This window comes from Pogoniulus pusillus, chromosome 5 (genome assembly GCF_015220805.1).
Source record: "Pogoniulus pusillus isolate bPogPus1 chromosome 5, bPogPus1.pri, whole genome shotgun sequence".
Taxonomy (NCBI): Eukaryota; Metazoa; Chordata; class Aves; order Piciformes; family Lybiidae; genus Pogoniulus; species Pogoniulus pusillus.
Window position 1 is genome coordinate 5,001,618 of NC_087268.1, and position 15,047 is coordinate 5,016,664.

Genomic DNA, 15,047 nt, shown 5'->3' on the forward strand with positions numbered 1-15,047 from the left:
TGGAAACAATCTTGTTATCAAACTATTAACTTCAACTCTTTATAGAGAAACACACATACATAAACAGAGAGAAAAAAAATCACAGAGGAAGTTCTCTAGACATGCCAGCACCATTTCAAGTTCAGCTACAGCAAGTTTTCAAGCTAAGCTATGTACATAAGGCATTATATTCTCCACAGCTTACTTCTGGTGGGGATAGACAGGTCTTCAGAACTCTACTACCTCCTATGATTAACCCCTACAGGAGGCACTTTACAATTTGCCACTCTGCACCTTCAGAATTATTTTCTTCTCAAATCCTCCTTCCCATTTTCCTGGACTAGTCCTTCCAGCTAAATTATGAACTTAATAAAACAGTGAGAATGGATGGTTTCTCAAGAAAATAACAGCCTACTTACACTTTTATCCCAACCTCAGCTGTCCTCCTTGGTTTGCAGACACCTGTGCAGCAACTGTTAACCAACTCCTTGCTTCCTTTAGCAGGGTACAGCTCAGAAAACCTGAAGAATTACCTTCCCCTTTCTGTGTCCTGCAGTGCTTTTAAACTGGTGGTGGGAGGAGCAGAAAGCCTCCCTACCTCTTTGTATGAGGAAAAGCTAAAATTCCCATCAGAATGTGACTCACCAACATTAATCATATATACATCGGATTGAGAGGCACTCAGAACACAAAGCTTGAATTTCATCCTCAGTTAAGCAAATGAGGAGCAAATTGTTCAGCACTATCATATTATTTTAACTGCCATAGCTGTACAAATTTGAACAATAGAGCTTATGAATAAAAACTGCTGTATCGTTTGGAAGGATACACAGCTGAATAACTTGCAGCTTCCTTGATTCTGAAAGAAATAAGTGTTAGTGTAAGGATTTCTGTACACAAAACACTTGCTTGACTTAAGACCTAGTTTATGCATCACAATAAATACCCTTACCACTTAACCAAGCAGATGCACATCAGAATCTTCAGTAACCAAATTACACCGTATCCAAGATACTGCATCTTCTGTTTGCTCCTTGTGAGTTTTTACAACTCAACAATACTAAATCCAAGTACAAAAATTCAAAGAGGATTGTTCAGACCCAAGACTACAGCTACATGATGAGGACAGAGTGGAGTGAAGAAAAACAGTAATATATAAGAAGAAAAAAATGCTGTAATCTCTAAAACACAGCTTGAAAATGGGAGAAATAATTTTCTTAATTAAAGAAAGGCAACATGGTCACATTTAGAAATACAGATATCATATTGAGTCTACAAAGCAGGGAATTTTCCCATTACATACTCCTCATACACTACCACTCTGTGTTCCTCTTAAAAGTGGTCCAGGCTTTTCAGCTTTCTGGTGTTTTTAACTTTGTCTAATATTAACTATTCAGGTCCCACAAGGCTACATTTAAAACTACATATGGAGAATACTCTATTAGCCATAGAAAAAACAGCATCATTATAAGAAGTGAACTATACTTTTCCTATTTTTCATGTAAGTATTCTAATGTCCAGGAACTAGATTATGATATGTGCTGTAAACTCTGGATAATCAAGTGTTGCTCTAACAGTACCTTGGCATTAGAGAAATCAAGGCCTCATTGCAATAAAGTGCTTCAGCTACTGCTGAGTTAACAGTTTCCACTGGAATTTAATTATAGTGTGCTTCCTGAAGCTAAGGCACAGGGTTATTTTGAGCAGGAGAATTGTTCTGTGCAAATCACACTCTTCTGTCAAAGAGTGGCACACAAAACTGGCCAAGGATGTAAATTTGTAAATTTAGCTCCTCACTGAATGTTAAAGAATATTCAAGCCAGAAATTATAACTACCACTATAAAGAACAGAAATTCCTATGCACATTCTGCTTATATTTTGCAAATATAAGAGTAAACTGTTCAAATTTCCTCCTAGGTAGATATATAAATATAAGAGTCCTGGTAAGAAACTGAGATCTTTATACTTTGCACATCTGCTATACCTCCAGAAGAAAATTTTGTATGACTTCAAAGTTTTGCTCTGTTCTAGCTCCTCATACAATAAAAGAGCTTGCTGCTTCAAACAGATTGTAAGTGTTGCTTCTGCTATTCTGCCTCCCAAATCACATCAGTAATTAAGTCTCCAGGAATGAGACATATGATAATCCCACTCTCTATGACATGGAGTATATAGCTTTTTGTGTAAACATGCTGCCTCAGAATTAGGTTACAACAACTCACTTTGTGAAGCTGACCAACCCCACCAACAACAACAGCAAACCAGCTCATAAAAATGTGAAACATCACCAACCAGCAGTGCAGGTTAAAAAAAAACAGACAAATTGGTCCCCAGCATTAGGGTACTCTCTAACTCAGAGACCTGTGGCTTTCCCAAGAAGCTGGAGTTTGAACCTCCTGCCAGATCACACTGAATGAATAATGGTAAACCTGCTGGTAAATTTGTCTTACAGTACCTTCTATTTTCTTTCCCTCACATAACAAGGTAAGACACATACTCAAGAGTGTATTTTCCCATCCAGACAAGGATGAGTACATCAAAAGTCCATGATATGACTTTGCAGTATGACACTTCCCTCCCTAATTTATCCCCATAGAAATTGTTTAAGGTCAGCAAGGGATCACTTGTAGAGGCAGGAATAGAAGTCCACAGCCAATCTCAGTTGCAGACTATACCCCACTATTCCCTGCACAACTACAGAGCACCATTCAAGACTCAGACATTAATCCTTTCTCTTCTCCAGATGCTTTAGCAGTATGAAGCTTTTCATGCTCAATTTCAAGTAGATTTCTGTAGTCATTACCCCAATTCCTCTTTCTTGTGTGTTTATAAACATACTGAGGTAGTGTACACTCCAACTACAACAAATGTCTTTGAAGCAGGTCTCAGATTCTCAGGAACTGGTTTGCAGTTTGTGGTTCTACATGTTTCCGCTTGATTTTCATCTGACATGTTGGCTTGTTAAGATCTATGTGGTGTTTCTGATACTTTCAGTCAGGCTTAAGTAATATCAATCTCCCTCCATTTAGACTGAACGGAAGTTTTCATCCATGTTATCTGAACTCTTCCACTGATAAGAGAACAAGTCCTAAACTGAAAATGTATTAATACGGGGAAAGCAGAACGGGGATAATCTGCATAAGGACAATAAAAAACAACAAGGTTACCTAAATAGAGAACTCAAATGAAATCTCAGACCCTTGGAGTCAAGAGGAAGATTTTATCTTTCACACTTAGAATTTATTATAGCTTTGTGATGCATACCAAAATACATGGTTGCCTTTATTTTAACCTAACAACGTAAAGAGTCCCAGAAAATTACATCAGTAAAGAAGAATAATGACCAGACTTGATTCTGATATAGCAAGAAAGAAACAAAAGAAGGATCATGAAGAACTTTAGCAGCAAGCACTGAATGTTTGAAGGTAACAACACACAGGAAGTTAATGAGTACCCAGTATGAGACAGTAGAAAAGCAACAGTCAGAGCCTGAGACCTACAGAGGAAAAGCAGAAAATGAAAACCAGGAGAGCACAACATGAAATAGGGTGTCAAAAACACACAAAAAAAATCAAAGCATTACAAAAGGAGAATTGAAATGTACAAACAGATGCAAGGCAGAAAAGGAAGGAAAAAAAAGCCATGAATAATTCAAACAAAAGAATGTGCTACTCAAAAAGAATGACAATGTGATATACAGAACTCAGCAGCAGTCTGTCAAATTTTAATTATCTTTTCAATTACTAATTAGGCCTTCTCATTGAAGCTGTGAAAAAACAAACTTTCCAGAGTGTTAATGTTACTTGTGGGTTTTTTCTCCTCTCAATGAGCTGCTCATCACAGTGGAGAGCAAGAATCCCAAAGAGCTGCAAGATGATCTCTGCTCTTTAATACTACAGGAACCATAGGTAAATGTGCATCCCTAAATGAGGAACATGGCAGAAATTTCTTTGAGTAGGATTTTATAGAATCATAGAATCAACCAGGTTGGAAGAGACCTCCAACATCATCCGGGCCAACCTAGCACCCAGCCCTAGCCAGTCAACTACACCATGGCACTAAGTGCCTCATCCAGGCTTTTCTTCAACACCTCCAGGGATGGTGACTTCACCACCTCCCTGGGCAGCCCATTCCAGTGCCAATCACTCTCTCTGACAACAACTTCCTCCTAACATCCAGCCTATACTTCCCCCAGCACAACTTGAGACTGTGTCCCCTTGTTCTGTTGCTGATTGCCTGGGAGAAGAGGCCAACCCCCACCTGGCTACAGCCTCCCTTCAGGTAGCTGTAGACAGCATGTATTCATGAAAAATAAGCCTCTCTGAGAAAGCAATATAAAGTGGAAGCTATCTTCAATTTTCTATTTTTATAGTCTTGATTGGAATAATTCCATCTGCAACCATATGAGCATTGAAGAGAACGCAACCAATGGGCACTGGCAGGCACACAGCCACTGATGCCCTCACACAACCATACCAAGTGATGCTCGCTTTACACATTTCCATTTCTCCCTCTTTGCTCTCCAGACTGACGTTCTTTTAATCCGAGACATAAAGATACTGATTGGCCTAGTGCCAGCTTTGTCACCTCTGAGCCACTGTCTCTCTCTCCTCTGAGAAGCAGCACTGGGACACATGGAGGGTAGGAGGATAGCTGGGCATTTCCTCTGCACCCTCAAAGTTACCACATCGGTTAGAGCAGAACAAAGCTCTTACAGTTAGTGCTGGAAAACAATGCCTAAAGTGCAAAAGAAGATACCTGAAGCTGAAGTCCTTTAGGAAAAGTAACATAGACCATGTTGTTATTTACAAACCACAGAGAAAAAAGCCATTTTCACTCCTTTCTGTTCTGAGGACTTTCAACTAAGTGTGTTAAAACTTACATAAATGAAGGTGCACTGACCAAAGGAACGCTAATTTACTTCTGTGTTACTGCTTTGGCTAAAATTACTTCAACAGTTTATTCATTTCAGATGGGAGTCTTGACACTTTTTGCTTGAAATCAGTGAGAACATCTGTGCAATAGACGTCACAATGAAATCACACGCATTAAAAACTGGCCCACTGCTAGCCACAAGCCCTTGGTGAGATTCAACACATAGGCATCAGCTTACTCTGGCAACAACCTGAGAAGGTAGGGTATCTCCTTTCTTTTTTTACTACTTAAGACTAATTCTTTCAATAATAGTTCATGCTTAATTAAGAAAGAATAAAGTGGGCATAATCTCTTTTAGAGGATCCTGTATTAAGCGTGAATGTCATTTCAGAACAGATGCTGTTACAGGATAGATATAACTAATATTATGTTGAAAATAAAGACAATTGAATTAAATTGATATTGTACATCTAGGGAACTCTGAGAAAACAAAAATCCTGGTTCACAGCTCTGAAAGAGACTTTCTCTAAATTGCAGCAGTGTACAAAATGCATCAGGGCAAACAGGAAGATTAACTGCTACACTCCAAAAAAGCTAAGTTTGACTGAGACAGGCATCAACTTCTGAGCTCACCATCACTTAAAGGCAAGGACAGATTTTACACAAAAAAAGTGTTTCAATCTGTAGTAAAACCACCCAAAATGCCTGAAGTTTTGGTGGAAGCAAGAGGGGAAAAAAAAAATCACAAGCAAGCTTCCATTTTTGCAGTTGGTCTTATGCATTAATCTTAGCATTCTTCACAAGTGACTCAGGCCTGCAAAAGAAAACATTCCCACTATCTGGCTGGAAAATGTCACGTTACCCACACGGGAGGGAGGAGAAGAGCCTGAGCACTGCTGCTTTTACTACTTTCACTACGATTAATCTGGTTTTGGACCCCTCAGCTGTTCAGAGTCTCAAACTGTGAAGGAAAAGAGCTTCCAAAAAATCAAACTAGCCCTCACATGTATGATAAGCTTGAGTCAGAACATTCCTAAACAATTATTTAGTAACTAACCACAAGCAGCAGTAAAATATAAGAGGTGCTAATAACTGTAGCAATACATGTTTACAAACTGAAGAGCTATAAATATATAGCAAAACTACAAGTGGATACATCCAGATTGAATGACTGGAAATGATTTTTCACCATGAAGGTGATGAGACACTAGAACAGGTTGCCCAGAGAGATGATGGAAGCCCCATCCCTGGAGGTCTTTAAGGCCAGGCTGCATAGGGTTCTGAGCAGCCTGGTTGTGATTATTTGGGTGTTGCCTGCCCCCCCCCAACCCACACACACACTTTAGAAATCACCCAGACTAGACTCAGCCAGCTCTGGAAATATGAATGAAGCTTATATTTACAGCTAGCACAATATACAAGCAGATATTTACAGTATATACAGTTATAGACAGAAATAGACAAGGTAAAAGGTGATACAGAAACACAACTCCCCTCCCAGAAACCTGAGTCCCCAGGAGAGGCTCTCAACCACCCCTTCACCTTCCCCCTACCCCTCTCAACCTCCCCAGCCCCAAGGAAGAATGGAGGTTCGGCCAGGTGGTTAGGAAGCAAAGTGGGTTAGTCCAAAGTGGAGGGTGAGGTTAGAGACTAAGATGCAGCTCAGCCAGATGCCCAGCAGAAATGAGACTACTTTATCTATGTTTTGCTTTTATGCTTATACATCTCAGCAAGCCTGTGAGCGAAGTAGACATCACCCTTGTTTTCCTTTCACAGCCTGTAGTCTAGTTCTTCTCACCAAAACATTATAGCTTGCTTCAAGCTAGCACACTGATCTAGTGTGAGGTGTCCCTGCTCATGGCAGGGCAGCTGGAACTAGATGATCCTTGAGGTCCCTTCTAGCCCTGACACCTGACATCTCCATGATTCTGTATACTTTATGTGGTGACAAAGGTAAAAAAATCTACCCAGCAAGAGTAGGAAATGCTCTTGGTGATCTGGAAAAGTGAGAAAGGTTATAAAGCCACCTGCACCACCTGAACCCCCCTACTGTTTCTTGTGCCTGAGCCAAACAGTTCCTTTTTACAGTGGGCACACAGTTCTACTGGGAGCATCAATTCCATGTAGTTCTCATCGACCTCAATAAAATCCAATGTAGTTACCAACTGGAAGAAGTCCAGGGTCAGGTTTTCAAAAAGGACAATCAGTCCTGATTTTTCACTCCTAAGCCCTCAATATACTCGCAACAAAAGCAAGAGTGTCCCACTGGGAAGCACAAGAAGTAACAGGAGTTAAAAGCAGGCTACTTTCACAACTACCAGTGAGCTGAGTAAGCAGCTGCTAAAACGAGCCACTCAAAAGTACCAGACACGGGTGTCTTAAGTCACATTACTACAGACTGCTAGATGACTACACTCATCATCCAGGAGAGGCCTGTATCACACCAGCTCTCAGCTTGCTCACTCTCCTCAGGAAGAAGTGTCAATGTGGAAATTGCAGCACATAGAAGAGTAAGCAGGAGGTCAACTACATCAGAGCTCAGGTTGCCTAACCTGGGGTTCCTCAGCATCACCACCTGGCACATGCACCCCTTCAATCTCAGGGGAGACTTCAGGTATATTTGAAGACAGAATCAGCAGGACAAACAACTAAGCACTGAAAATAGATGTACTGCCTTCATGAAACATATGGAACAGCAAGGCAGAAGTCTCAAAAATGCCCCTTGTAGAAGCAGGTAAAAATCCAAAAGCTTAACTCCTTGCAATACTATTGATACAAACTATAAAGAATACTTATGGTAAGCAACAAGTTGCTACTTATTAATCTTTGAAGGTTTTCCAAATACAGGTACTCAGCTGAACCTCTGTTTTTCATAAATGTAACACAGAAGTTGAATTCAGAGGGTTTTTTTTTTTCCTATTTATATATATATGGGAACCATTTACAAGTCAAATGCAAGTTATTACTGTGTCCCTGAATGAATATTACCAGTTTGGGCTAAGTATTTTTTTCAGTAATTGTTTTTTTTTTTACAACATAATGTATTGAGAAAGGGTTAAAATTATTGGAAATAATTGTATTGGCAACCAAGGAGGGCAAATTATAAAGAGAATCACAGAATCAACCAGGTTGGAAGAGACCTCCAACATCATCCAGGCCAACCTAGCACCCAGCCCTAGCCAGTCAATTAGACCATGGCACTAAGTGTCTCATCCAGGCTTTTCTTGAAGACCTCCAGGGATGGTGACTCCACCACCTCCCTGGGCAGCCCATTCCAATGCCAATCACTCTCTCTGACAACAACTTCCTTCTAACATCCAGCCTATACTTCCCCCAGCACGACTTGAGACTGTGTCCCCTTGTTCTGTTGCTGGTTGCCTGGGAGAAGAGACCAACCCCCACCTGGCTACAACCTCCCTTCACCCTTTCAAAGCCAGGTCTTCCTATTGATGATGGTGCTTCCAACTTCCTTGCACTTTCCTTTATTAAGTATTTCATTATACTCTACTGAAACAGAAATGCTGCACAAGAATATATTCTTTAAGTGTTTCCTGCCTCCCTCTACATATCGCCTGTTAGGTCACTTGCTGCACTTCACAACTCAGCTCTAAAGTTGAAAGAAAAAAGGGGAAGCAAAGTAAGTTTGAAGAACGCCACCATAAAACATGCAATTATTTGCTGTTCTGAAGAAACTTAAGGGAGTTTTCCCATTTCTCACACTGTGGTAAATGATGTAAGAGAAAAGGATGAAACTTAAATTATTAACATATTTTCCTATCTACTGTATCTTGCTGCGATTGGTAAAATACATAATTACACTTGAGGTTTTTGTTGTTAGAGAGGTCTCTTGGTTGCTGTTGAGTTTGGCACAGGCAAGTACAATGTATCCTCAAGCCATGACCAATTAGATGCTTTTATATGAGAAAATAAAGCTTGCTACTAGCTGTTAATTTTAATTTGTCAACAGATTACAAAGAAAACAGCAAGATTAAAGTCAAATATTAAGAAAAATAATTATGAAACATCAACTGCATAAGAATGATGATCTTAAAAACAAATGCTTTCAGAAAATATGTATACTAAAACCTTTAAATTACAGATGTGTAACCGAAAGGCTGTAACAGTTATTTCAGGAAAGAATACAACCCAGGGAGTTGTTTTTTTTTCTTTGTTCTTGGAACAAAGTTACCAACTCCACTAACATCCTTCCCCTCCTGCCACCAGCTGCTGAATAATTCTGCCAAAAAGGAGGGCCATTTAAATATCCACATGCCACTCAGTTGTTGTTTTGTAATTTCATCTACACCCTACTAATGATCCTACTCTGCATACATGTTAACCAGGTATTTACTGACCTTTCATAAGTCACCTTTGTAAATGTACAGTACATTGATGGAAACTTGCGGAAGGACTACAGAAAACTTTGTAAGGATATTTACTAATCTGATCAATGGCTGACATCTTCAACAAAAGATTTCAGGGGAAAGATAGTATCCAGCAACAGGAATCCTAACTCAGTTAACCTTAACTCAGCAGGGCAGAAATGGCAGATCTTTGTTTAGTTTGGAGGGATTGCTGTTCTAATGCTTTAGACCATGTTAAAAGGCATCTCTCGGAGTCACTCACATGTATCACCTAGAAAAACAGTAATAAAGCAAGCTTGTTGATCTTTAATAATTGAACTAAATAAGGATAATACCAGACATTCTCTAATTCAAAAGACAAATAAGGAAACCCAAACTACAAGTAATGTGCCACAGAAGTCAGTACACGAGAAGGAAAAATATCCAATTCTCCTGGCATGCTAACTGACCACAGGATTCCGCTTCAGCTTAAAGTCCAACAGGTTGTAATCCAAGGCAGCTACAATTGAGAAAATTAAAAACTGAGGTTTCCTTGAACTTTAGTTTAAAAACAATCAACTAGGATGCTTAGAATTGTAAATGTTAAAGAAGCAATCTTTATACTACTTCAAATCTTAAAATGCAAACTTTATTTCTTGCTGTCAGTTTGGTTAATGAGATACTGAAAACTTGAGCAGAAATCTTCTGCTGAGATCAGTCACACCAGATTTTAACTTTATCTTTAATGCTGATAGTCCAGAATTATCCAACTAACTACTTCCAGGTTAGATTGAGATGAATAATATAACTCACATCCTTTATCATGACAGCTAACCATTACTCCCCTCTTCCATTCAATAGATTGGCTTCTTGATCTACAAATCTCCTGGTCACTATCAAAACATGACGCACTTGTGCTACTGCTTATTCATGGATCTTTCTTAGGAGTCATTTGACCTGCTCCTCATTGATCATGTCCCTTTCCCTGAAATACTTTTCTTCTAATCCATCTGATTTGCCTGCATGGGCTCTACATTCTCCTTTCCCTATTTCCTTTTAGACTTAACTCTCTTCAATGTTTCTTCTTCCTCACTTCCTTTTACACTGAGACTAGACCCTAGCAGTGTATTAACAAAAAATGACAATTACTTTGAAAACAGAAGCATTAACCTCTTAACTAATCTCACTATTACATTGCTTCCCATGTTTCTAATCTTCTTACTCAAACAGCAGTCATTAGCAGTTGTCCAGCTTCCTCTTAGCCTGGGAGGCTTGGGAGACCAAGCAGCTGTTGCAGTATTGCCACTGGGTAAACTGCAGTAAGGTAACAGCCAAGAAGGCTGTGTCCACATTGCAATCCCACAATGAATTAGGTCATCCTTTAGTCAAAAATGAACAAACCACTTTTCATATGTAATGAAGTAAGATCATTTGGAATGGATAGAAACTACTTAAAAGCTGATATGCAGCAAACTCACATTTGGGTTTATTTTGATGTAACTTAGAATCATAGAATCAACCATATTGGAAGAGACCTCCAAGATCATCCAGGCCAACCTAGCACCCAGCCCTAGCCAGTCAACTACACCATGGCACTAAGTGCCTCAGCCAGGCTTTTCTTGAACACCTTCAGGGATGGTGACTCCACCACCTCCTCGTAGCTCAGACTGAAAGCTTCACGAACATTGCCTAAGATGAATACTGCTCATCTTATGCAGAACTGGCCTTTTCCCTTTCAATTCCACACACCAGTAAATCAGCCTTCTCATCTCCCATGGTGCCACCTTCCACCTATTTGAAAACCGATACACCTCTCCCCTCATCTCTTGCCAACCGCAGTGGCTTCCCTGTGTTCTGGTTCACTAAATCCTTGCACGTACACAACCCCAGCTAGGAAGAAAGGAGATCCAGCATGCTGAAGGGCACTGAATCATTGAGAACTGTTTTTTTAAGATGATTAGGCAACATAGTTCCAGCATAGCTGCTCTCTGCTTGCATTCACCAGGTCTAGGGAGAAGAGGCTCTTCTGGCTGGAGAGTCTGTCTGGAAAAGGAGCTATAGAGCAAAGAAAGAACTCTCCCTTGGAGCTGGGCCTCTGCCAAGACAAGGCAATGAGATGAAAGGACTTGACCTCTGAAACTTGCCTGAAGATTAAATTAGCTTCTTCACATTGTGTACAAATGTAACTATTTTGATTGTGGTTTGCTGCCCTACTGCTAGAGTTTTTCTCTCAGCATAAACCAATTACATCAACAGCCCAATGTGCCAGGGGACTGCATGCATATTTCTTCCACGAGTGTCTCCTTTGTGTGACACACAATCACCACACCAGCCCTCTTCTTACCAGAGGAAGAAACCTCCTAGCCCATAGGTAGGGTAGGCTCGGGCAAGCCACCACAGGAAAATTATTGCTGGACACCATTCGTGTGCTGAGCTGGATCAACATAAAATGAGACATTCTTTATACTTGTAAAAATCAAGTAAAACAAGGATCCTTCAGCTATTTTTTTTTTACAAGTCTCATTCTTTTCCTTGATCCAACTGTCATTAGTGTTCTCTTCTTAAATATGAAGGTGAAGAGTTAGGCTCCACTGTATTTATGAAAGAAAATGCTGATGCACAAGGAGAGCTGTTATGAAGCTTCTAAGAATATCTTAAGTAATGGAGAATCAAAAGCAGATATGATAACACCACTTGACAGAAAACATCATGCTGCCTGAAGAACAAATAGCAATTATCTTAAATGACAACAGATGGGGCCAATCTCGTCACCCAAGGTGACAAGCCACAAGCAGAATAATCACATACACTGCCAAATTAAAGAGGATTTTGTGTACAGGGCAATCGGCCTTGGTCACCTCGACTGAGGTACTGAAGGGACCACGAGGGGTAAAAAAAAGAGGTATACAGTGTTCTTTAAAGATACACTGGCATAGTAGGTCATCTCTAATATTAATTTCATTCTACTGACAGATTGGAAAATACAGCCATGGACTTGAGGGAATAGCCCCACAAAAGGAACAAACCATTTTGAATTCCCAGAGGACGGTGGTAATGTAATAGATCAGCCTCTGTGAGCTTCCAAATATCCAAGGTACTGCATTTAGCAATGTAACAAAACCATGTCACTCCCCCCCCCCCCCCAACATTAACAATGTGCTATTGCTAGCTACTGAAAGTCAAACAAGCTCATTCCTCCCCTGCTAGAAAAAGTACCATTAACTCCTAGCTCCTAAGAATTAAAGGGCAGATTAGGTTAATGAGGAGAGGTCATGTATGCACAGTCCTGCCCGAGAAGACAATTTCTTGAAAGCCCTCCTGCAGTTTCAGTGAACACTAATCAAGAGAAACGAGGTTAAGTAAATACTTGAGCTATTGAGGCTACTGCCTCAATCATGAAGACCACCTTTGTGCTCTACATCAAGGGGTCTTGCATGCAGTGAAAGCTGGCAAGACCTGTAATAAACTCCAATGGAGCTCAGACGCCAGAGGACTCTAAAAGAGAAGCGTAAAGCAAGGTACTCACAGGCCTGCTATTTTAATAGTTGGGAGAAACTTAGTCTCCTTATCAGAAACAGCTGTCCCTCACATCAGGGACAGCAATGGGGAAAAACCTTTCAGTGACAGAAGAAACTTTTGAAAGGGAGCAGGAATGAAAATCCTCTCCTGCAACACATTCTTATCTCATTTGACATATTTCTGCATTTATGACAAGTCTTCACACACAGGTAATTAGCTCAGTACAAATCTTGTAGCGATTCCTCTGTGGAGTACTGAGAAGTAAAATCACAGAATCAACCAGGTTGGAAGAGATCTCCAAGATCATCCAGGCCAACCTAGCACCCAGCCCTAGCCAGTCAACTAGACCATGGCACCAAGTGCCTCATCCAGGCACCTTCAGGGATGGTGACTCCACCACCTCCTCGTAGCTCAGTCCGAAAGCTTCACGAACATTGCCTAAGATGAATACTGCTCATCTTAGCAGAACTGGCCACTATTAGAGAAAGTCTCCTAATTCATGAATCATTTATACATCAACATACAGAGTCTGGACACACTCCTTGGTTCTTGTGCACGTCTGAAACCGTACATTCACAGCCCAGAATAGGGCTACAAAAAGATGACAAAGCCTCTCAATCTAATAGCCAGAAATATTTGGCTATCAGACAGGTCCTCAGGAGCCTTCTCTCATTTCTGCTAAAAAGCTCAGTACTCTGCTCCTTCTTCTCCCTTTACTTTTGCTTAATGGAGATGGTTCAGCTGGGTTTTTTTCAGGATTTCAGAACTGGTTCATTCTCTTGTAACAGCTGTACTCCATTAAAGATAGGCACAGCTCATCAAAGTCTGTAGTAAGAAGACACGAACAGTCTTTTGTATATTTACTGCAAATGTACAAATACTTTTTAGCTCCTATTTCAAAGTCCATCTGCTTTTTGGACCAATCTCTTATTTCCCAAAAAAAGTTACTGAATATTTGTAATTGTGCATGTACAGACTCAGGCATTGCAATTTTCCATTCCTTATCTAGTTGCTACTGTGTCAGACTGCCCATTGATAGACAGGTAAGGGTAAGTTTAATTCTTCGTTATTCTGGTCAATATTTGGAACAAAAGTAACTAACTGCTTTGAAATTTTCATTCTCTTAATTCAGGGCAACATGCATTTTCCAGCACTACAACATCACTATGAGCCTAAAAATAACCAAACCTTTTAAATGCTGTACAACTCTCAGATTAAAAAAGCTCTGCACACAGCAAGTCAAAGGAAAAAAAAGGAAGTTTTGTGTAAGACTTTCACATGTATGAACTTTGACCTCAAATACAGAGGCAATATTAGCTGTTTCCATTACTTAGACAAGATCAAACAATAAAAGTAAATGGATTGTTCTTTTGACATCTTTCTCTTCAAGGCTGGGCTTGAAGGCTTCACTTTTGAGTGCATATTAAAGCAATTATTTCACATATTGGCATTATATGGATACTAAGTTTACCTTATTTGGAGGAAGTCTTGACTGGAAAAACAGGATTATCATTTTGACAGCCTTCTGCATTTTGCATCTTTGCATCTGACAAGTAAATATTTAACGTCTTTTTAAAAGCATTGTCATGTACAGTTGCACAGAAAATGCTAACATCTTTCATACCCTTGGTTTTGGTTTACAACATTATTTCCATTTCATAAAGATTTCACAAGGTGGCTTCTGTGTCGACATGCAGAGCTTTTTGGCTGTGAAACATAAAAGGAAGCTGGAGAGCTTTTACCACAAAGTTCTGAGCTGAAAAACTTAATTAGGAAGCCAAGAATAGTTACAGGTACCACATCTGCTCCTGAATCTTACTAATTTTTGTTGGTTTCCAAGTAAGTTTGTGGTTGGTTTTGGTTGGGTTTTCTTTTTCCTTAATGTGAGTGAAAGATAGGCAATAAAATGAGAGAAGATTTGCATCTACAAACCACTCAGGGCAAGTGCTTATATAATAACAACAGATCTATAATGGCTTTTGAGAACAAAACCAGTGCTCCTTGTGTGAAAACCTTTTGGATACTTCTTTACTCGGTGTAAGGCAAGACACTAAGGTGAAAAGCTTAGTGCAGAGTCAAGCTTCTGTGTTCTTATCTACACTGTGTAGACAAATTGAGCATGTAGTACTGATTTCAATCATAAAACTAGGTTTCCTAGCAGATCACTGCAGTTATGTCAAGCAGTCATCATGAGGCTCATAAACCAGCTACAGATGTCAAATGCTGAACAAGTTAACAGGTACCCAGATTGTCTATACTGCCTGTAGGTCAGCGTAGGCATGCCACACAAGGACAGACAAACTTAATGACGAGGTTGCCTGTGAAATTCA

General features: G+C 39.9%; 1 protein-coding gene across 2 annotated transcripts in view; it reads right to left on the reverse strand.

Moving 5' to 3' along the window:
• ARHGAP6 (Rho GTPase activating protein 6) overlaps positions 1-15,047 on the reverse strand; it is a 180,424-nt gene that overhangs the window by 142,190 nt on the left and 23,187 nt on the right. Inside the window, exon 1 of one of the 2 annotated variants that reach the window (XM_064143062.1) lies at positions 399-510. The exons of the other annotated variant lie outside the window; for it this stretch is intronic. The gene's annotated coding sequence lies outside the window, so the exon portion shown is untranslated. Of the gene's footprint in view, positions 1-398; positions 511-15,047 lie in introns of those variants that run through there. 2 annotated transcript variants of the gene reach the window in all.